The sequence below is a fragment of the Lithobates pipiens genome, unplaced genomic scaffold (assembly GCF_037356315.1).
Source record: "Lithobates pipiens isolate NorthernLeopardFrog02 unplaced genomic scaffold, aLitPip1_a1.2 Scaffold_23, whole genome shotgun sequence".
NCBI classification, from domain to species: domain Eukaryota; kingdom Metazoa; phylum Chordata; class Amphibia; order Anura; family Ranidae; genus Lithobates; species Lithobates pipiens.
The window spans coordinates 142,052,741-142,076,953 of NW_027507785.1; the positions used below are offsets into that span (position 1 = coordinate 142,052,741).

Here is a 24,213-nt window from a genome sequence, read left to right on the forward strand (position 1 = left end):
TGTCCATGATTGCCATATGCTGTCACACTTAGCCCGTGTACCCCTACAGGTTGCCACCCAATATTCCGCTTCTCTGATGTCATTCACTTTTTTGACCCAGTCCTCCACTGTGGGAGTCCTAGTTTGTTTCCAGTAAATCGGTATAAGACGTCTGGCCGCGTTCAACAGATGCGGCAGAGGGCTTTTTTTGTATCTACCAATCGGGATCGGAGGAATGTGCAAAAGATAGTTGGCCGGAGAAAGTGGCACATCAAGATGCAAAACTGCCTCTATGCGGGATCGGATGTCCTCCCAGAATGGCTTGATTCGTGGGCAATCCCACCAAATATGAAGGAGGGTGCCCAATTGGCCACATTCCCTCCAGCACCGGTCCGATACCGAAGGGTAGATACGTGCTAAGTCTGCCGGCACTCTGTACCAGCGAGACAGTACTTTAAAATTAGTTTCTTGGGTTTTGGACTCCATGGAGCTAGCGTACGTGAGTTTGTAGAGGTGGGACAGTTGGGCCGCGGTTGTAGCTCCCTCTCCCAGACCCGTATGTATGTCGGTCTAGCGACCTCGGTAACACAGCCCAGCAAGTGATATAATTCGGAGATCAGGTGGGGAGTGGGTTCATCTGCTACAAAAAAACGCTCAAATGGTGTAAGGTGCGCTTCGTCCCTGATTAAGTGGCCATGGGCTTCAAAAAAGTGGTGCAATTGCCTGTATCGCCAAAAATTCATAGCTGTCTGCGCATGCCCGGTCTGCAGGGATTCATAGCTGACCATTTGGCCACCGCTGAGAAACTGTCCACAACTGGCATTCCCGTCAGCTGCCCAGGGGACAAAAAAGGCCCTCCGCTCCCCTGGCGGGAACCATAAGAACCCTCCCAGCAGGGCAAGCGGAGAAACAGGGGGGGATAGGCCCAGCGTCTTGTTCAGTTTGTCCCAAATCAAAAGAGACTGTACAGTGAGCGGGGAGACATCCACCGATAACCCCCTATATTCCGGGGACAACCAGGGCGCATAAGCCAAATCTCTCCCAGCTTGCCATTTTTACAGAGAGACCCACACTTTTGACTTAGTATGAAATTTCCAATTAAGTATCCTCTGTAGAACAATAGCCCTGTGGTACCTCTGGATATCCGGAACCCCCAGACCCCCCGTCAGCTTCGAGCGTTTCAGCAAGGCCATGGCTATTCGAGGTTTCTTTGTGTTCCACACAAATGTCGACAGAATGCTATTCAATTGGGTAAAAAACAGTTTAGGGAGGGAGATGGGTATCATTTGTAAAAAGAATAATACTCGGGGCAGGATATTCATTTTAATAATATTAATGCGGCCGAACCACGTAAAAGCGGTTTTGGTCCACTGCAACAAATCCGCCTTGATCGCATGTAATAAGGGGGGGAAATTAGCGGCATATAAGGCATCAAAGCAGTTGGTCAACTGGATGCCCAGGTATTTAATAGAAGACGTGGCCCAGGTAAAGGGGAATGCTAATTGCAGGTGGTCCGCTTGAGGCGGGGCGAGGTGAATAGGCAAAATCTCCGATTTGGAAAGGTTTATCTTGAAATTGGATAACTCACCAAAAGTCCTCAGCTCCTTCAACAGAACCGGCAACGAGATCAGGGGTTCAGAGAGATAAAGGAGCACATCGTCCGCATACGCCGACAGTTTGTGCTCCGTCATCCCAACCTTCAGGCCTCTAATGTCTGCGTTCACCCTCACCCTGCAGAGCAGTGGTTCCAGTACCAAGGCAAAAAGGAGAGGAGACAGTGGACACCCCTGTCTCGTGCCGTTTCGAATCGGGAACCGGGAGGAAAGCACCCCATTCACCTTCACCTGTGCACACGGAGTGGAGTACAAGGCCATAATCGAGGACATCATATGCGTCCCCAACCCCTGAGCCTCCAGTACCGCCCATAAGTACCCCCAGTCGACGCGGTCAAACGCCTTTTCGGCGTCCATCGAAAGGACGATACAAGGTTTAGGATCAGGACTGTTACGTGCCCAATGAATGAGTTGGATTGCCCTGATGGAGTTATCTCTCGCCTCCCTGCCACGAATAAACCCTCCTTGGTCTGAGTGAATAATTTGGGGCATAAGACTCCAAAGTCTGTTTGCCAGGACTTTTGCTAGAATCTTAATATCAACGTTAAGAAGGGAAATCGGTCGATAGCTCTGGGGGACGGTAGGATCTTTGCCCTCTTTTGGCAGCACCGTAATGTGTGCCAACAGTGCTTCGGTTGGGATAGGCTTCCCCTCCGCGATGGAATTAAAGTAGGTGCACATATGTGGCGTTAAGAGGGGCAGGAAGATCTTATAGTAGGAACCCGAAAAACCATCCGATCCCAGGCTCTTGCCCTTGGGCATGGATTTCACCGTTAGCGCAATTTCCTCCGGCGAAATCGGCCGCTCCAAGTCGACGCATTGTTCCGCCGTAAGTGTAGGGACTCTCGCCGACGCTAAAAATTCTTGAATGGCAGCAGACTTGGGAGGCTGAGCGTGTGCGGGCGAGGCTGGGGAAAGGTTATAAAGTTGGGCGTAAAATTCCTGGAACCCCGAGGCAATCTTGTTGGATTGGACCCAAAACGGCACCCGAGGGGGAACGGAGCTTCTGTACATAAGCTTGAGCATGTTTCTTGCGAAGGGCCCTGGCCAGCATACGGCCGCATTTGTTTCCATGTTCATAGTACCTGTGTGAAAGATGCCTGGCCTGCCTACACGTGTGGCGATCTAATAAATGTAAAAACAGGTCACGCAATTCAAAAAGCTTCTGCTTAGCCTCTGGGCTCCCCCCCTGCTTATGGGAGAGTTCTGCCGCCTGTAAGGCGGCCAGAACCCTGTTGAAATCCTCTTGATGTGCTTTCTTGATTTGGGAACCCAATGATATCAGTTCCCCTCTAATCACGGCTTTGTGCCCCTCCCAAAGCACACCCGCACTTATCTCATCCGAGGCGTTTTCCCTAAAATAGTGGGAGATGGTCTCCGACACCTTGGCAACCGCAGCAGAGTCATCCAAGAGATTTTCGTTCAGTCTCCACGTCCAGGCCCTGTGGGGACCAGATGGTAATTGAATGGTCACGCCAACCGGTGCATGGTCCGAAAGGGTGATGCTGCCAATGGATGCCGTCTACAGAAGCTCAAGCGTGGGACGGTCAACATAGACATGGTCTATGCACGTGTATACGTCATGGACGGACGAGTAATAGCTAAAGTCTCGTCCCGAGGGATGCAAAATCCTCCAGATATCAAGTAAAAGGTGTGCCTGCAGTGATTTGCGAAAGTGTTTGAAAAAGGCATGGGAGTGTGAGGGTCGGGTGCTCGAAGTGTCGAGCAGATGGTCCGGGCAGACATTAAAGTCCCCGCCTAAAATTAAATACCCGGCTTTAAAGTCTGTCAATAGGTCAAGGGTAGCGTCCAGGAAGGTGCCCTTTAGGAAAACAAATCGGCCCTGAGGGTCAATTTTGTTATCCACTGGCTGAAAAGGGCACGTCTTATGGAACGCTATGGCAGTCCCTCTGGACTTGGCCTTAGGAGATGTACTGTGAAACCACTGATTAAACATATGGGTGGGCAACCTGGGTAGGGAATGGCTGGTGAAATGTGTTTCCTGCAGGAAGACCACTTGGGCCTTCAACTTTTTAAGTTCCCACCACAATTTGTTCCTCTTCCCCGGAGAGCAGAGACCCCGTAAATTGTAGGAAATTACCTGGAGTGTAGACATGGGACAGTTGGAGGGTGGAGGACTGGGCAAGCGTCCCAACCCGCCTGGTGTAAGGACCGCAGCAACAGCAGGCTCCTAGGAAAAGGGGGGAGTGAAAAAAGAGGGAGAAGAAAAGGGCAGAGATAGGGAGATAAAAAACACAAAAAAATAGTACAAAAATACCAACAACATAAAAACAAAACAGCTACATCAAAATTAGACAATGCAGCAGTTTGGGGGGAGATGGGACCCACCCCACTATCCGAGGGGGCTCCTAGCTCCCTCCTAAAGTCCCAACAGGGAACTAAACCCATGGATGGATGGCCTATGTGGGGAACGTAAACCAAAACAAGGGGGAAAAGGAAGGTCGCCGCCCCGCCCACCACATCTGAGAGCAGAATAGCCTCAATTCGGGAGAAAAACCGATCCAAAAAAGCAACAAAAGTAAAAAATAAAAGAGGAGGAAAAAAGGGGTGAAGCCCAGTGTGGGCTGATTGCATTCGGGGACGTGGAGTCTGGCCGATCCCTGGCAGAGGCCCCCCCACCACGGTAGCCGCACAGCAAACTGCAGACCGCGGAGGGGGGGGGGTCACGGAGGTAGCTACGATGGCAAAAGAAAAGGGGGAAATAAAAACAGAAACCAAAACACATTAAAAAAAAAACTCCCCCCACCCCTGGTGCCCCGCAAAGGGAAGAAAAAGGGGGCGCCGTGGCAGACCACCTTCCAACATTGGGAATGTAAACATTCTCCGCCCTGTAGGCCTAATCTGATAGTCAAACAGTAACAAGGGCTGGAGAGAAGTCACCAAAAATTCTTGCGGCCACGGCAGCCACAGTCTTCGGCCACATAGGGCACATCCAGGTCCCTGGAACACCCGGGGGGGGGGTACAGGGTCAAAACATCCCATTTACAATTCCCGTGGGGGGAGGCCCAGACACCAGCAATCATAGTAGAAAAAGTCCGCAATCAGCCGTCTATCACACAGCCCAGGCTCGGTATCAGTCTCGGGTGGTAGAAGGAACCACTGAAGAGTTGCGGGTTGAACTATGTCTGTCCCTCCGTCGATGCTTGCGTGTGACTGTAGACCATCTGTGAGGAAGGGGGGGGACAAGCAAGTCGCTCGGGGGTCCTCTACAATCCAGAAAGTCCACGGGATTCAGCCCCAGAGAGGATAGAAAATGTGGAAGATCGTCTTTTGTGCGCAGGGTCACCTGCCTGCCATCCTTAAGCACATGCAGAGAGAAGGGGAAGCCCCAGCGGTAGGACAGTCCTGCAGCCTGGAGCACAGAAAGCAGCGGGCGAAGGGCTCTCCGCCGCATGAGGGTGCGCCGCGAGAGATCCTGATAGAAAGTCAGTCGAGCACCATCAAAATCATAAAAGGGCTTACCCCGCACTTTTTTCATAATCCGGTCCTTGATAGTATATTTGTGAAGTTTACAGATTATATCCCTGGGATTGTCAGCGTCTTGAGACGGGGGGCGCAGTGCTCTGTGGGCTCGGTCTATTTCAATAGGAGCAGTGGCTGGGACTCCCAATATGTCCCTAAAGATATCAGTCAGAGTGGGGACAATATCCCTGGGTCCAGTAGCCTCCGGGAGCCCCCTGATCCTGATATTGGCCCTCCTGCTGCGGTTTTCAACATCATCCAATTGCCCCAGCAGTACCTCAAGCTGATGGTCTTGTGTTTGGCACCTAGATTGCAGCAGAGCAATAGCGGGGAGAGTCTCCTCTAGTTTTTCCTCCAGGGCCTCCACTCTGTGACCCAGATGTGTAGTATCAGCTTTAAGCTGGGCAATATCAGCGGTGAAAGCCTTCTCCACTCTGCTAGTGAACTTTTCTAGGTCCTCTCTGGTGGGGAGAGACATAATATGGCGGCGTATTGTGTCATCTCCCATGAGGTCTGAGACCTCTGAGCGGCCATCCAGGGACCCGGGGGATGCAGGGGGGGCCGAATCGCTTACCGATCCTGGGGAGGGCACCGGAGAAGCCAGGGGAGACGGTCCGGTCGACTGGGAAGGCGTCGCTGTAGCAGGCTGTGAGGATTTCCCAGCTTTCTGAAGTTTCCCGGTTAATATTGGGTCCATCGCGGCCCTGTCTGTGGGGGCCCGGGAAGAACTGATCCAGCTGTCCCTGCCGCTTCTTGTTACCCTGCGGCGGTCAGGAAGACTGCCGGGATCGTTGGGACATTGAGCCCGGTGATGTGGATCGGATTTCCCCGCTGAGGGCAGCTGATATGTGCGGCGATGGAGCGGAGCTGAGGTGAAGCACTTCCTCACTCCTCCATGGTCAGGACACGCCCCCCCAAAAGGAGGCTTTTAATAATGTTTCCAGCTTCTTATCAGTTGGATCTTTAAATACCTGAGCATTATCCAAAGGACAGGTCAGATTTCTATTCACGCAAGAAACAGCCGCATCGACAGATGGGACCCCCCATTTCTTGGTGAAACTTTCCTCCAGAGGATAAAGCATAGAAAACCTTTTAGGAGGAGCAAACAGTTTATCGGGATGTCCCCAATCCTCATACAACAATTTATCCATTAAGGGATTAATTGGAAAGGAAAAGGCAGGTTGTGGGATTTTCCTGACTCCCAGGGAAGAAACAGAGGACGTAGCGATCTCAGCAGCAGGCATTCTGAATGTGGTACGCACCAATTCAGTATAATACTGCACCTGTTTTCTGAGCGCCTGGGAGGAGGGGACTCTCTCCTCTTCCTCTGATTCATCCGACTGCTCAAGATACCTGTCCCAAGATAGGGATCTCTCCTCATTGTCAGAAGTGTCATCTGAAAGAGGAATCTCAGCAGAGGGAGGGGATCTACCCCTTTTCCTGCTTTCTTTCAGGGAAGCTGAAATAAAATTCATGATTCTCCCTTCAAAACCTTCCAATGTAGCCCTAAGGGAGTCCTCAGTGATGTATACCGGGGCTGAAATATCAGGAGAGGCTGCAAATCCTGACAGGGGCACTGACTCATCCTGTGAGGCTGACTCCAGTCTTGCAGGGGGGGGATGGTAACCTACAGGCATTTTTAGAACCCCTAGACCTAGGCGGTGACTTACCAGTGTCCTTGTTATCTCCCCCTGAGACCCTCTTACAAGGAGACATAGTCCTAAGCTACAAAGCAGAGGTACTAGTACAAAGTGCAATCACTGTTGTGCTTAAAGTCTCACAATAAATATATATGCTTAAACTGCACAACCTGATGCTGAGTAGGTTTGTCTTAGGTTTGCCTGGATCCAATCCCTTGGGATGCTTACTGCCCACAGCTCCTGTGTCTCCACTTACAGCCCCCTGACGCTCTGGGCTGTAAAACTGCGCAGTACAGCGCCGTGCATACACCTGAAGATACCCCTTATTGCTGGTGTTCTGTTTCTGTAATGCAGGAACCTAGCACTGTTACAGTGGGTGTTGTGTGCCTCCCACGCTTGTCCTTATTTTCGGCAGCTGGACGTGTTGAGCCACATCATGGCTTGGTCGGATGTGAAAGACCAAGCCCTCCTAATGCTCCTCATCCTCTCTCACCCAGGCTCAGGGTACTAGCCTGTGTTCTGTATACACTAGGCTTTCTTCTGTATACCCTATCCTCTCTTTATACTCTAGCCTGTCGTTTATGTACACTAGACTCTTTGTTTACCTCATAAATGGCAGTGTATATAGAAGGAAGGCTAGTTTATACAGAGAGGCTAAGGTATACAGAAGGTAGGCTAGAGAATAAAGAAGACAGGCTAGTGTATACAGGACACATGCTAATGTATAGAGAAAACAGGCTTGGTTAAAGAGAGAGACTGAGACTATTATATTCAGAAGAAAAGCTAGTGTATACAGAGAGGCAGGCTGGGGTATACAGAGAGGCTAGTGAATACAGATAGGGTGATGTGTACAGAAATGCTCGTGTATACTGAGAGGCTAGAGTATACAGTTATTCTGGGGTATACAGAGACTAGTTTAAAGAGAGGCTAGTGTATACAGAATACAGACTCGTGTATGCAGATAGGCTTGAGTATACAGAGATGCTAGAGTAAACAGTGAGGCTGGGGTACACAGAAAGGCTAGTTTAAAGAGAGGCTAGTATATACAAAGATGTTAGTGTATAGAGAGAGTCGAGTGTATACAGATAGGACAGTGCATATAGAGAGACTAGTGTATACAGAAGACAGGCTTGGGTATACATCCAAGCTGACAGTGTATACAGAAGCCTGGGTAGTGTATACAGAGAATCTAGTGGATACAGAAGACAGGCTGGTGTATTCTAGCTAGTTTTTAAAGTCTAGTGCATACAGAAGACAGGCTGTGGTATACAGAGGGTTTAGTGTATTCAGAGAGTCTGGTGTATAGAGATGCAAGGGTGTACAGAGAAGCTAGTATATATAGAAGACTACAGCATACAGAAGAAAGGCTAGTGAATACAGAATAAAGGCTGGCTTCTACGGAGAGGCTAGTGTATGCAGAACACTATCTAGGGTATAAAGAGAGGCTAGATTATACAGAGAGGCTAGTGCATACAGTGAAGCTATTTTATATAGAAGCCTGGTTAGTGTATACAGAGAAGCTAGTGTGTACAGAAGAAAGGCTAAACAGGCTATAAAGAGAGACAAGTGTTTACAGAGGACAGTTTGGGGTATAGAAAGATGCTAGTTTATACAGAGAGGGCATACAGAAGACAGAAGACGGGCTAGTGTATTCAGAACATAGGCTAGGTATTCAGAGAGTCTAGTGTATACAGTCGGCGAGTGTATAAATAAGACTGGCTAGTTTACACAGTGTTTACAGAGATGCAAGGGTGTACAGAGAAGCTGGTATATAAAGAAGACTACAGCATACAGAAGAAAGGCTAGTGAATACAGAATACAGACTCGTGCATGCAGATAGGCTTGAGTATACAGAGATGCTAGGGTAAACAGTGAGGCTGGGGTACACAGAGAGGCTAGTTTAAAGAGAGGCTAGTATATACAAAGATGTTAGTGTATATAGAGAGATTAGTGTATAGAGAGAGTCGAGTGTATACAGAAAGGACAGTGCATATACAGAAGACAGGCTTGGGTATACATCAAAGCTGACAGTGTATACAGAAGACTGGGTAGTGTATACAGAGTGTCTAGTGGGTACAGAAGACAGGCTGGTGTATTCTAGCTATTTTTTACAGTCTAGTGTATACAGAAGACAGGATGTGGTATACAGAGGGTTTAGTGTATTCAGAGAGTCTGGTGTATACAGTCGGCGAGTGTATACATAAGACTGGCTAGTTTACACAGTGTTTATAGAGATGCAAGGGTGTACAGAGAAGCTAGTATATATAGAAGACTACAGCATACAGAAGAAAGGCTAGTGAATACAGAATAAAGGCTAGATTATACAGAGAGGCTAGTGCATACAGTGAAGCTATTTTATATAGAAGCCTGTTTAGTGTATACAGAGAAGCTAGTGTGTACAGATGAAAGGCTAGACAGGCTATAAAGAGAGACAGGTGTTTACAGAGGACAGTTTGGGGTATAGAGAGATGCTAGTTTATACAGAGAGACTAATGTATACAGAAGACAGGCTAGGGCATACAGAAGACGGGCTAGTGTATTCAGAAAATAGGCTAGTGTATACCGAAGACAGGCTTTTGTATGCAGAAGACCGGCTAGTGTATACAGAGAAACTAGTGTATAACAGAGTGTATATAGAAGACAGGCCAGGGTGTAAAGAAGACAGAGTAATGTATACAGAAACAGAAAACATGCTCGTGTGTATAGAGAGGTTAGTGAATTTAGAGGGTAGGCTAAGTGATAACAATAGACAATCTTGGATATACAGACACATTTCATCATTTCATCTAGTTCGCATCTCTAATGGAGTTTGTCTCATTGCCATGTTATGCCTTTTCATTCTTATGCTAAATATAGATTACACGATTTTAATCACCCACATCAAGCATGCAATAAAACTATCATACATCAAAATAAACCATGTACTGCCAAAACAATAACGGCCAATAACTTAAAAAATTACTTATCAGTCAATGACTTAACAAAATAAACTTTGCACTCTTTTGCTCTATTTTGCATATTTGTAATTCTCCACATCAACTGTCACTTTGATATCACCACTGACGACACACCATCCTGACTTATTTTGCTTTATTTATTATTAGAAATAGAGAGTACTATCTCAAAACCAGTTAAATCTATTCACTTCGATGAGGTCTACCGCTAATTGTACGGTAATGCAAAATGTTCACAAAACCATCCATTTGCTACCAGACATGCTGCACATATTATGAGTAATGTAACTATCGCTCGCTAACGATGTAAAAAGTTTTATTGCTTTTCTGACATTAACCGAGTATCTCTGACATTAACTGAGTATCTCTCTGCACTAGGATCATTGCACAGTTAAAACACAGTGACAAAACATTTCTTTTTACCGCAGCAAAATGTGAGAAAAGCAGTGTAAGCCGTCTTTCTGCCATATGCTTCAGAAAATTAATGTACCGCTTTTAAATCCATATCATTTCCACATCCTAATGTAAACTGTCTAAAATTTTAACATTTACTGATAGCAATTACTGATATTACATTATGATTATACCAGTGGAAATGGACCGCGTAATGGAATTGTCAAATTAATCATAATCTCAGAGTTAACTTAGCTGATAAATTTACGATTTACTCAACGATTTACTCAACGATTTAAACTTAGATATTTTCAGGCTAAGTCAATTTAATCTTAAATAATTTATACTATATTCTACTGTACTCCTAAATAATGTACTGTTTTTCTGTATTTTAGCCGTGCTCATATTTCGTGTTATGTTGCTATTCCGACAATCGGCCTTAATGAGGATATTACTTTGCAACAATCTTTTGTGTATTCACTTTATCTGTATTTATATTTACTGCCTCAATATACTTATTATTATTATATTATAGAGATTACTATCTCTAAATCATTGTAAACGTAACCATAGATATAATGTCTACAGCTAATTTTACGTTAAAGCAAAATTCACACAAAACCATCTTTTTAAAACCTTTTAAAGCCGGCACATTAAGAATAATGCAACCATCTCTCTACCTCTATGCAATAGGATTCTCTTTCTGACTCTATTTTGTATATTACTTCAACTGTCACACTGATAACCATTTGTAACACATAACACTGGCAACACATTTTTTAAAAGCAGCAAAATGCGAGAAAGTGGTTGCAGTATCAAAGGATAGCAATAAAGTTTGATTACATTAATAACACATAATGCAACTATTTTACATTCACATCAAGCATACATCCTATTGTAAACTGTCTATCACTATTAATTTTCAGGGTTACTGATACATTATGCGGATAACCAGTGGAAACGGAGAAAAGTCAGTGTAAGCCGCCTTCGTGCGTAACAAAATTAATGGCACGATTTACACGTTGGAATTTACAAGCTACGTTAATTTACTCTTAAATAATGTATACCCTTTAGCTGCTTAGCTCACACTTTGCTGTATGTAGCCGCGTTAACTGTATTAATGGTTTCATGTAAGTAACCAATGGGGATTGACATTTCATGTCTATCTCACATCTCTAATGCAATTTGTCTCTTTAAAATTTCATACTTTTCCGGTTATTATACTTTCTCATCCTTAAAGACAAGTTGCTGATATTTTATGATTACAGCAATCATCTCATCTAATTGCTAGTCCGATATTCTAACTTGGTATTACTTTGCAAGGCTCTATTGAACAATGTAAAGGTAAGCTTTTGTGTATTTCCACTTAAACTCGACCTGTTTATACTGTCTCAATATTATCCTTTCTAATTTTGCTAAATTAGATTATAGGGTTTGCTATGTCTAAATCCACCTTTATTACGTATACTGCTACTTTTAGGATAATACAAAACCATCTTTTGCTTCTTTACACGCTTCACATATTAAGAGTAATGCAATGCTACCGATGTGAACAGTTCAATTGCTCTCAATTTCTCAGTCATTTTGAAGCTACTGCAAAAAACGCTTCCGATCTCTTTTCAACTGCAATACTTAAGCTCTGCAATATAAAGGAATATTTAGCTGCTTAGCTCAAACTTTGCTGTACGTAGCCGTGTTAACTTTATTAATGGTTACCAATGGGGATTGACATTTCATCTCTAATTCACATTCACATTTCTAATGCAGTTTGTCTTTTTGCCATGTCATCCTCTGCCAGTTATTTTCCTTTCTTATCCTTATACTGTATTTGGGGTATATTTACTACATTATTAAAGACACGTAATGAACCCGATTGATAAAAACCTACACACGTCGTTGCTGTCATTTCGTGTATTTCCACTTAAACTCGACTTGTATATACTGTCTCAATATTAATCTGTGTTATTTTGCTATATTTATTATTAGAATAACCAGATTACGATCTCTATATCCTGGTAAACCAACTCACACAAAACCATCTTATTTCTACCTTACACGCAGCAATAAATATTAAGATATTAAGATTTAACCGGTATCTCTCTGCAATAGTAAACGGAATGGGTAGATCACTCATCTAATATCAGTCTTCTCAGTGCTACCGGAACAACTTTTACATTTAGAGTAATGCAACGATTTCTCAGTTTTATGAAGCTACTGCAACTAACGCTTTGGATTTCTTTCCTGTTAAATTACGCTCTGCAATATTAAGCCATGTAAATTGTCCTATTGGTCTACTAACAATGCTATGTATAATAATACAAATCTTTCAAAAGCAATATCGTCTCACTACAATACTTACACTCTGCATAATAAATATGATTAATGCGACTAATGCTAATAATAAAGTCGTCTAAAACTCGGCTATAGGTAGAGAATAAAACTATCTTACATCAAAATAAACCATGTACTGCCAAACCAATAACGGCCAATTACTTAACGTCTATCAGTCAATGACTTAACAAAATAAACTTAGCCCTCTTTTGCTCTATTTTTTATATATGTAGTTCTCTACATTAACTGTCACATTGATATCACCACTGACAACACACTACTGACCTTTTAACAGCACCAAATATGAAAAAAGCACTGTAACTCTTTACATGATTTAGATGTAGTTGCATTAGCAAAAAATAAAGTCATGTCTTCTGTACACGCTAGCCTTTCTGTATACATTAATCTTTCTGTGTACACCAGTCCCTCTATATAGACTAGCCTCTCTGTCTTCTGTATACACGTGCCCGTAACCTATATACACTAGCCTGCCTTCTTTTTACAATAGTCTCGGTGTCCCAGCCTCTCTGCATACACTAGCCTCACTGAATTCCCAAGACTCTCTTCTGTATACACAAGCCTATCTGTAAACAATAGCTTGTCATCTGTACACACTAGCCTCTCTGTATACACTAGCCATTCTTCTGTATATACCAGGCTCAGGGGAATAACATTAGCCTATCTGTATTACCTTGTTTGACTTTTCTGATTTCTGTTTCTTTTCTAGGGTCTACCTCGCCGTATACCCAAGCCAATCTTATTACCCCAGCCTCATTCCAATTATAATAGCCTCACTGTATACCCCAGGCAGTCTTGTGTTGGGTTTTTTCAGTCTGCTCAGCCATCTTCTTGTAGGGTTCTTCGGGTCAGCCCTTGCTCCCTTTTCCCCACGTATCCTCTCATTCACAAGAAGTTCATTCTCATGTCTGGGTTACCTTGGGCATCAGGCTCATCCTATCCTTCACGGGACATTAATTTGGGTTTGCGTAGCTTGCAGACTCTTAGGGGGTTCCTTCTCATCTTCAGGTCAAGAGTCGGTGGATTCTACTCTCACAGCGGTAACTTACAGTTGGCGTTTGGGCATATGTCATTTAATGGATGGGATCTTTACCTTTCCTTTTCTACCTATACTTGTGTCTTTTTGCCCTCTTTTCAAGCATACTGACCATCCAGGCCATGGCACACCTCAGGCCTTGGTTCTTAACCACTACAATACAGGGCACTTTCGCCCCCTTCCTTCCCAGCCCAATTTTCAGCTTTCATCGCTCTAGCGCTTTCAGTGACAATTGTGCGGTCATGCTACACTGTACCCAAATGAAGTTTTTATCATTTTGTTCGCACAAATAGAGATTTATTTTGGTGGTATTTATTCACGACTCCGTTTTTTATTTTTTGCGATATAAGCGCAAAAAAGCGGAAATTTGGAAAAAAAACAATATTTTCGTTTTTCTATTTTAAAAGAAATCCAATAAAATCAAATTTTGTCATAAATTTAAGCCAAAATGTATTCTGCTACATGTTTTTGGTAAAAAAAAATCCGTTAAGTGTATAATAATTGGTTTGTGTGATCACGGACATATGTACGCAAATGATCATGTACATATGTGTGCAGGTGATCACGTACATATGTGTGCACATAATCATTGGGACAAGTGATTTTAGTGGGACATATGTGGGGGACATGTTTTTATTATTAGGGACATGTGTTTTTATTTTTTGGGGACATGTATGTTTTGGGGACATGTGTGTTATGGGGACATATGTGGGGACTGTGTTTACACTGTGTGGTGTGTTGTGTGTTTACACTAGACTGAAGATCAGTGAGTAAAAAGCTGTAAAAAACAGCTCATACTCACTGATCATCAGCCGGTGTTCTGCCTAATAGAGTCCGGCCATCGATATGTGTCCGTTCCGTACTGCGCATGCGCAGTACGGAGCAGACGGAGCTTCGGAAAATCTCCGAAGCTGAACGGCGCCTGCGCCGTGAGTGGAGGAGGTAGCCCCACTATCCAAGCGGACATAGGGTTTAGAATTTTAGAGGGCCCCTCGCGGGCGAGCTTCGCTCGCCACGCTTCGGGCTCGGCCTCGCTGCGCTCGGCTCTTTTTTATTCTAACTCTATGTCCACTTGGATAGTGGGGATAGAACCTGGACTCACGGCGCAGGCGCCGTTCGTCCTCGGCAATTTTCGGAATCTGTGCTCCTGTGTACTGCGCATGCGCAGTACGCAGGGGACAGCATCTGATGGAGGACCCTATTTCACAAGACACCGGCTGCAGCAATCTACTCTCCTCTCCTCAGCGATGACTTCTGTGTGAGGAGAGGAGGAGCCGATTGCCTAGCAACCGGCTGTTTGTTTACATCACATGACGGCCGTGATTGGACACGGCCGTCATGTGATCAGGAGGGCCAATCACAGAGCCCTGATTGACATTCCTGAACGTCCTATCAGAAGTAGACGGCTCCCACCCGGCCGTATATGTGCATTGGCCGGGTGGGAAGTGGTTAAGTAATATCGCATTTCCCACTTGAAGACTCCAATTACAAGTGGGAAGGCTGGCCGCAGGCCAGCCCGTATTTGTGGGAGGAGTCTGAGGGACTATTAAACCCTCCTCCTCTGTCAGGGTCAGGGTTGGTGTTTTCTAGGGAGAGAGAGACCGGGTTACACAGACTTGCTAGTGTATACAGACGGAATAGTGTATACAGAAGACCAGCTAGTTTATACAGAGAGGCTAATGTGTACAAAAGACAGGCTAGATTATACAGAAGAACGTACTGGATATGCAGAGATGGAGGCGAGGTTATACTGAGGGAGAGGCTGTTTTACACAAAGAGGCTAGTGTGTGCAGACTTGCTAAAGTATACAGACAGACTAGTGTATACAGAGAGGCTATTTTAAACAGAGAGACTAGGGAAAACAGAGAGGCTAGTGTACAGAGACAAGCTGACAGTGAGGCCGGGGTATAATGAGAAGCTACGTTATACAGTAGACAGGCTAGTTTATATAAAAGACAAAATTGGGTAAACAGAATACAGGCTGGGGTATAATGAGAGGCAAGATTATACATAGAGGCTAGGGTATAAAGATGTATACAGAAAGGCGGGGTATACCGAGAGACTATGTGTATAAAAGACAAGCTAGGGACGGACTAGTGTATACAGAAGACCGGCTAGTTGATACAGAGAGGCTAATGTGTACAAAAGACAGGCTAATGTATACAGATAGGCTAGATTATACAGAAGAACATCCTGGGTATGCAGAGAGCTCAGCTTCAAGGGATGGCCAACGTGAGTAATATGAGTGAGACTCCTCACCCCCCCCCCACCTACCAGATCCGACTTTCATCCCCTTGCCCTCTCGGCCCCGGTCATCTGGTGGCAGTTTTATGCACTCCCTGGCCCCCACCCATTCATAATCCTTACCGACCTTTCCTTCCGCTGCTCACAGGAACATACTGGATGACTTGTCTAATTAACCAACTTGTACAAGACACCGCTATCCTCCTGTCTGACACCGGTCCCCATTGGAGGCGTTACCCCTCACTGTTTGGGTGGTCCCTGCCTCCCCCTGGATGCTCCACATATACCCCGACGACATTGTCGGAGGGGCACCACTTGACAGGTGGCATCTCCCATTGGAGGAAGGGATGATGGCCCCAACCCCTTGGCAGCAGGTTCTTTCATGTACAGACCAGGGCGGCTCATCTTCCCTTCTGGAGTCTTGACCTTAGAGGGGGGAGTTGCACTTTGGGGGGTCTGAGTGATACCTAGTGCGCTGTACTGGAAGGGCTTGACATTCCCGCATATGTGTCCCCTCTCCCTGGTTGCGCCCCTCGTCCCCCCCTCTGGCCCCCACCTACTCTTTGCCGAGATTGCCTTCTGCAGCTTTCGGGGACACCCTGGATGACTTATTTATTGAGCCTATTGGTGCGAGACACTGCTTCCCTCCAGTTTGACTCTGGACCCCCCTGGAGGATTTACCCCTTACTGGGCTTTTCCAAATGCCTTTTTGGAGAGCGGCGCAACAACATCATTTTTTCCATTCCATCCCCAATACTCAAACTTTCGCACGCCCTCAGACGGAGTTTGAGGCTCTATGCAGGAGCGAAGGCCCTTTGGTCCACATTCTCTCTCAAACAGATCACCCACACTTAACCTGCCTGTCCAACTGGGAAAAGGACCTTAATTGCTCGTTTTCCCCAGCACAGAGACAACGCATTATCACTTTGGCTCTCAAAACCTCGCTGTGCACGAAGATACAGGAGACAAATTTTAAACTTCTCACCAGGTGGTATTTGACACCATCAAAGCTGCATAAATAATTCCCCTCTTCCTCGAACATATGCTGGAGGTGTGGAGAAGAAGAGGGCACGTTGATCCACATTTTTTGGTCCTGCCCCAGCTTGGTGGACTTCTGGACAGAGATCCGATGCATAACACAAAAATTCACAGACTTCTCCATCCCGGAAGAGGCTGCATTCTTTCTCTTGCACCATTGACAGATTCCCATTAAGAAGTACAAAAAAATAAATTTTACGGCATGTGATAAATGTGGCGAAATCCTGCATCCCTCTCTATTGGAAAAAATGTTCCCCCCCTTTCATTACTCACTGGCTTAGGAAAATAGAGGACATTAAAAAAAATGGAGGACTTGATCCTCACATCACAAGGTAAACAAGAATTTTTTAAACAAACCTGGGACATCTGGAATACCTTTATATTCTCGCTGGAAGGATGTCGCCTGCTATCACCTTAATGCTCTGAGCTTTCCTTGACTGGCCCCTTGGACAGTGGCTGCCATTGTGTCTCGTCCCCTCTTCTCCTTTCCTGATCTTTCACCCCTTCTCTTTTCTGCCTTCCTCCCCTATCTCTCACCCCCTCCACCCACTCTCTCTTTTGGAAAAAGTGGAAAATTGGGAATGACGGCCCCACCCCCCCCCTCTGGATGGATTATGCCGGAGGGACCTGGGGTTTGTGTGACCCTGGATCTTGGTACAGTACTTTATCCGTGCCTTGAATCATTATGATTGATGGAAGGCAGACTCACAGTTGCGAATATACCTGTATCAAGTATTGTTCAGCTGCTTTTTGCTCTGTATTTCTCTGTTGCATTATGTACTCGGGGGACCGTCTTCCCCTGTTTGGAGAAAAAATTATATTTGAAAAAAAAAAGAAGCCTACGACACCTGGTATTCCCAGGCGGTCTGCCATCCAGGCATTAACCAGGCCCGACCCTGCTTAGCCTCCAAGATCAGACGAGATGGAACAGATTCAGGGGGATGTGGCCGTAGCCAATAACTTCAGGCACTCTCAACTCTCTTGACAAACGCCAAGATGGTCACCTTGGGAAAGAAACAAAAAAAAAAACAAGTCAACACCAACAACATAAAAAGAAGTCTACAGCACCTAGTATTCCCAGGTGGTCTCTCATCCAGGTATTAACAAGGCCCGACCCTGTTTAGTCTCTGAGATCAGACGAGATCTGGTGCTTTCAGGGTTATGTGGCCATAGGCAAGCTCTTCAGGCACTCTCAACCCTCTTGACAAACACCAAGATGGTCACCTTGGTAAACAAACAAAACAAAAACAAGTCAACGCCAACAACATAAAAAGAAGCCTACAGCACCTAGTATTCCCAGGTTGTCTCCAATCCAGGTACTAGCAAGGCCCAACCCTGTTTAGCCTCTGAGATCAGAGGAGATCGGGCGCTTTCAGGGTTATGTGCCCATATGCAATCTCTTTGGGCACTCTCAACCCTCTTGACAAATGCCAAGATAGTCACCTTGAGATACAAGCGAAAAAAGACAGGTCAATGTCAACAACATAAAAAGAAGAATACGGCACCTGGTATTCCAACGCCATCTCCCATCCAGGTACTAACTAGGCCCAACCCTTCTTAGCCTCAGAGATAAGAAGAGCTAGGGCTTTTTCAGGGTGATGCTGCTGTAAGCGATCTCTTTGGGCACTCTCAACCCTCTTGACAAATGCCAAGATGGTCACCTTGGGAAACAAGCGGAAAAAAACAAACGAATCAACGCCAACAACATAAAAAGAAGCCTACAATAACTGGTATTCCCAGGTGGTCTCCCATCCAGGTACTAACCAGGCCTGACTATTCTTAGCCTCCAAGATCAGACAAGATTGGGTGCTTTCAGAGTGATGTGGCCATAGGCAATCTCTTCAGGCACTCTCAACCCTCTTGACAAACACCAAGATGGTGACCTTGGGAAACAAGCTAAAAAAAACAGGTCAACGCCAACAACATAAAAAGAAGCCTACGACACCTGGTATTCCCAGGCGGTCTCCCAGCCGCGTACTAACAAGGCCTGACTCTTCTTAGCCTCCAACATCAAATGAGATCGGGTGCTTTCAGGGTGATGTGCCCGTAGGCAATCCCTTCAGGCACTTTCAACCCTCTTGACAAACGCCAAGATGGTCACCTTGGGAATCAAGCAACAACTTAAAAAAAAAGCCTATGGCATTGAGAAATCCCAGGCGGTCTCCCATCCAGGTACTAACCAGGTCCCAACCCTGCTTAGCCTCTGAGATCAAATGAGATTGGGCTCCTTCAGGGTGATGCAGCCATAGTAGATTTTTTTCAGGCACGCTCAACCCTCTTGACAAACGCCAAGATGGTCACCTTGGGAAGCAAACAAAAAATCAAGTCAACGCCAACAACATAAAAAGAAGCCTACAGCACCTAGTATTCCCAGGCGGTCTCCCATCCAGGTATTAACAAGGCACGACCCTTTCTAGCCTCTGAGATCAGAGGAGATTGGGTGCTTTCAGGGTGATGTGCCCATAGGCAATCTCTTTGGGCACTCTCATCCCTCTTGAAAAATGCCAAGATAGTCACCCTGGGAAACAAGCGAAAAAAAACAGGTCAACGCCAACAACATGAAAAGAAGAATACGGCACCTGGTATTCCAAGGCCATCTCCCATTCAAGTACTAACTAGGCCCAACCCTTCTTAGCCTCCGAGATCAGAAGAGATAGGGTGCTTTCAGGGTGATGCTGCTGTAAGCGATCTCTTTAAGCACTCTCTACCCTCTTGACAAATGCCAAGATGATCACTTTGGGAAACAAGCGAAAAAAAACAGGTCAACACCAACAACATAAAAAGAAGCCTGCGGCATCTGGAAAATCCAGGCGGTCTCCCATCCAGGTACAAACCAGGCCCAACCCTGCTTAGCCTCTGAGACCAGACGAGATTGGGTGCTTTAAGGGTGTTGTGGCCGTAGGCAATTTCTTTGTGCACTCTCAACCCTCTTGACAAATGGCAAGATGGTCACCTTGGGAAAAAAGGGAAAAAACACAGGTCAACGCCGACAACATAATGAGAAGCCTACGGCACCTGGTATTCCCAGGCTGTCTCCCGTCCAGGTACTAACCAGGCCCATCGCTGCTTAGCCTCCAAGAATCAGATGAGATTGGGCTCTCTCAGGGTGATTTGGCCGTAGGCACTCTCTTTGGGCACTCTGAAGCCTCTTGACAAAGGCCAAGATGCTCACCTTGGGAAAAAAGCTAAAAAAAACAGGTCAAAGCCAACAACATAAAAAGAAGTCTACGGCATCCGGTATTCCCAGGCGATCTCCCAATCAAGACACTAACCAGGCCAGATCCTTCTATGGCACCTGGTCTTCCCAGGCAGTCTCCCATCCAGGTACTAACCAGGCCTGACACTGCTTAGCCTCTGAAATCAGACGAGATCGGGTGCTTTCAGGGTGATGTGGCCGTAAGCATTCTCTTCAAGACACGCCCAACCCTCTTGACAAACGCCAAGATGGTCGCCTTCAGAAACAAGCGAAAAAAACAGGTCAAAGCCAACAACATAAAAAGAAGCCTATGGCACCTGGTATTCCCAGGCGGTCTCCCATCCAGGTACTAACCAGGCCTGACACTGTTTAGCCTCCGAGATCAGACGAGATTGGACGCTTTCAGGGTGATGGGGCCGTAGGTGATCTCTTCGGGCACTCTCAACCCTCTTGACAAATGCCAAGATGGTCACCTTGGGAAACAAGTGAAAAAAAAAAACAGGTCAAGGTCAATAACATAAAAAGAAGCATACGGCACCTGTTATTCCCAGACGTTCTCCTATCCTGGTATTAACCAGGCCCAACACGGCTTAGCCTCCGAGATCAGACAAGATCGGGTGTTTTCAGGGTGATGGGGCCGTAGGTGATCTCTTTAGGCACTCTCGACCCTCTTTTTAAAAGCCAAGATGGTCACCTTGGGAAACAAGCGAAAATAAACAGGTCAACACCAACAACATAAAAAGAAGCCTACGGCACCTGGTATTCACAGATGGTCTCCCATACAGGTATTAACCAGGCCGTACACTGCTAGGCCTCTGAGATCAGATGAGATTGTGCGCTTTCAGGGTGATGTGGCCATAGGTGTTCTATTCAGACACTCTCAACCCTCTTGACAAATGCCAAGATGGTCATCTTGGGAAAAAAGTGAAAAAAAAACAGGTCAACGCCAACAACATAGACCCTGGCATTCTCCCATCTGACCCTGACCCTGACCCTGCTTAGCCTCTGAGATCGGGCGCTTTCAGGGTGATGTGGCCTTAGGCGAATGCTTCGGGACATACTCAAAACTCTTGACAGATGCTAAAATGGTCACCTTGGGAAACAAGCGAAAAAAAAACAGGTCAAAGCCAACAATATAAAAAGATTCCTACGGTACCTGTAATTAGGTACTATCCAGACCGGACCCTGCTTAGCCTCCGAGATCAGATGAGATCGGGCGCTTTCAGGGTGATGTGGCCGTAGGAGATTTCTTCGGGCTCTCTCAGCCCTCTTGACAAATGCCAAGATTGTCACCTTGGGAAACAAGCGGAAAAAAAAAAATGTCAACGCCAACAGCATAAAAAGAAGCCTACGGCACCTGGTATTCCCAGTCGGTCTCCCATCCAGTTACTAATCAGGCCCGACAATGCTTAACCTCCGAGATCAGACAAGATCGGGCACTTTCAGGGTGATTTGGCCGTAGGCACTTTCTTTGGGCACTCTCACCCTCTTGACAAACGCCAAGATGGTCATCTTGGGAAACAAGTGAAAAAAAACAGGTCAACGCCAACAACATAAAAAATAGAATTTTTATATACAGCTTACCTGTAAAATCCTTTTCTTGAGAGTACATCACGGGACACAGGAGCTTCATTACATAGTGGGTTATATAGGCACCTCTGGTGATTGGACACTGGTTAACCCCCAATTAAGGAGAATTCCTCCCCTATATTACCCCTCCCATATGGGAGGCACCTCAGTTTTGTAGCAAAGCAATAGGAAACCACGTAAAACCCAAGAGGGGTGGGAGCCCTGTGTCCCGTGATGTACTCTCAAGAAAAGGATTTTACAGGTAAGCTGTGTATAAAAATCCTATTTTCTTGATCATACATCAGGGGACACAGGAGCTTCATTACATAGTGGGATGTCCCAAAGCAATGCTCAGATTGAGGGGAGGGAGACACAGATCATAATATATAGACCGCCAAGGACCGGAGGACCTAAACTGCAGCCTGCAGTACACTGCGCCCAAAGGCGATATCCTCTTGCCCTCTGACATCCACCTGATAGAATCTGGTGAATATGTGGACTGATGACCAAGTTGCAGCCTTACAGATCTGAGCCAGGGAGGCCTGGTGATGCACTGCCCAAGAAGCACTTACAGCCCTAGTTGAGTGCGCTTTTACTTGAAAAGGAGGGATCTTCCCTTTAACACTATAGGCCTGAGAAATAATCTGTCTAATCCACCATGAGAGAGTGGATTTTGATGCCACCTGACCCTTCCTAGGGCCTTCCGGCAAAATAAATAAGCAATCAGTTTTCCTTATCTGTGCAGTTGCCTGAAGATAGATACTGATTGCCCTTACCACATCCAAAGTGTGCAAAGATTCTTCTTCTGCAGACTGTGGGTCCAGAAAAAAGGATGGTAGGCTTACATCTTGATTCAAATGGAATCCTGAAACCACCTTAGGCAGAAAGGACCTGTTGGGACGCATTACCACCAGGTCCTTATGAATAATTAGATACGGTTCTTTACTGGAGAGAGCTGCTAGTTCTGACACTCTTCTAGCCGTGGATATGGCTACCAAGAAAACCAATTTTTTAGTCAAAAGAACTAACGAAGCCTGATGCAAAGGTTCAAAAGGTTGCCCCTGCAAAGCTGAGAGAACCAAATTCAGATCCCATGGGCATACCGGAGGTTTGACTGGCGGCCTTATCCGCATAGCCCCCTGGATGAAAGCCTGCACCAGGGAATGTGATGCAAGTGGTTTCTGAAAAAACACTGACAAGGCCGAAATATGCACCTTGATAGTGCTTATGGCCAAATTCATTTCTAGGCCTGACTGGAGGAAGGCCAAGATCCTGCTAATGACATACTTTCTAGGATGACATTCCCTGAGTTCACAACAGGAAACATATGCCCTCCAGATTTTGTAGTAAATAAGCCTGGAGGCCGGCTTTCTGGCATTGACCAGAGTAGAAAGGACTGGCCCCGAAAGCCCACGGTCTCTCAGAATGTGGGTCTCAGCAGCCAAACCGTCAAATTCAGACTGTGTAAAGCAGCATGGTAAATTGGACCCTGTGAGAGCAGATCTGGCCGGAGAGGGAGGATCCACGGCCTGCCTACTGCCAACTTCTAAGATTGCCCGTAGGCAATCCCTTCAGGCACTTTCAACCCTCTTGACAAACGCCAAGATGGTCACCTTGGGAATCAAGCAACAACTTAAAAAAAAAGCCTATGGCATTGAGAAATCCCAGGCGGTCTCCCATCCAGGTACTAACCAGGTCCCAACCCTGCTTAGCCTCTGAGATCAAATGAGATTGGGCTCCTTCAGGGTGATGCAGCCATAGTAGATTTTTTTCAGGCACGCTCAACCCTCTTGACAAATGCCAAGATGGTCACCTTGGGAAGCAAACAAAAAATCAAGTCAACGCCAACAACATAAAAAGAAGCCTACAGCACCTAGTATTCCCAGGCGGTCTCCCATCCAGGTATTAACAAGGCACGACCCTTTCTAGCCTCTGAGATCAGAGGAGATTGGGTGCTTTCAGGGTGATGTGCCCATAGGCAATCTCTTTGGGCACTCTCATCCCTCTTGAAAAATGCCAAGATAGTCACCCTGGGAAACAAGCGAAAAAAAACAGGTCAACGCCAACAACATGAAAAGAAGAATACGGCACCTGGTATTCCAAGGCCGTCTCCCATTCAAGTACTAACTAGGCCCAACCCTTCTTAGCCTCCGAGATCAGAAGAGATAGGGTGCTTTCAGGGTGATGCTGCTGTAAGCGATCTCTTTAAGCACTCTCTACCCTCTTGACAAATGCCAAGATGATCACTTTGGGAAACAAGCGAAAAAAAACAGGTCAACACCAACAACATAAAAAGAAGCCTGCGGCATCTGGAAAACCCAGGCGGTCTCCCATCCAGGTACAAACCAGGCCCAACCCTGCTTAGCCTCTGAGACCAGACGAGATTGGGTGCTTTAAGGGTGTTGTGGCCGTAGGCAATTTCTTTGTGCACTCTCAACCCTCTTGACAAATGGCAAGATGGTCACCTTGGGAAAAAAGGGAAAAAACACAGGTCAACGCCGACAACATAATGAGAAGCCTACGGCACCTGGTATTCCCAGGCTGTCTCCCGTCCAGGTACTAACCAGGCCCATCGCTGCTTAGCCTCCGAGATCAGATGAGATTGGGCTCTCTCAGGGTGATTTGGCTGTAGGCACTCTCTTTGGGCACTCTGAAGCCTCTTGACAAAGGCCAAGATGCTCACCTTGGGAAAAAAGCTAAAAAAAACAGGTCAAAGCCA

General features: G+C 46.0%; 8 pseudogenes; all 8 read right to left on the reverse strand.

Annotated features, from left to right (window-relative positions):
* Positions 1-17,785: 17,785 nt before the first annotated feature.
* Positions 17,786-17,904, reverse strand: LOC143929062 (5S ribosomal RNA; annotated as a pseudogene).
* Positions 17,905-18,004: 100 nt separating this feature from the next.
* On the reverse strand, positions 18,005-18,123 carry LOC143928938 (5S ribosomal RNA; annotated as a pseudogene).
* Positions 18,124-18,444: 321 nt separating this feature from the next.
* LOC143928903 (5S ribosomal RNA) lies at positions 18,445-18,563 on the reverse strand (annotated as a pseudogene).
* Positions 18,564-19,732: 1,169 nt separating this feature from the next.
* Positions 19,733-19,852, reverse strand: LOC143928836 (5S ribosomal RNA; annotated as a pseudogene).
* A 160-nt stretch (positions 19,853-20,012) lies between these two features.
* Positions 20,013-20,131, reverse strand: LOC143928947 (5S ribosomal RNA; annotated as a pseudogene).
* A 99-nt stretch (positions 20,132-20,230) lies between these two features.
* On the reverse strand, positions 20,231-20,349 carry LOC143928834 (5S ribosomal RNA; annotated as a pseudogene).
* A 921-nt stretch (positions 20,350-21,270) lies between these two features.
* On the reverse strand, positions 21,271-21,389 carry LOC143928476 (5S ribosomal RNA; annotated as a pseudogene).
* Positions 21,390-24,009: 2,620 nt separating this feature from the next.
* Positions 24,010-24,128, reverse strand: LOC143928891 (5S ribosomal RNA; annotated as a pseudogene).
* Positions 24,129-24,213: the final 85 nt, after the last annotated feature.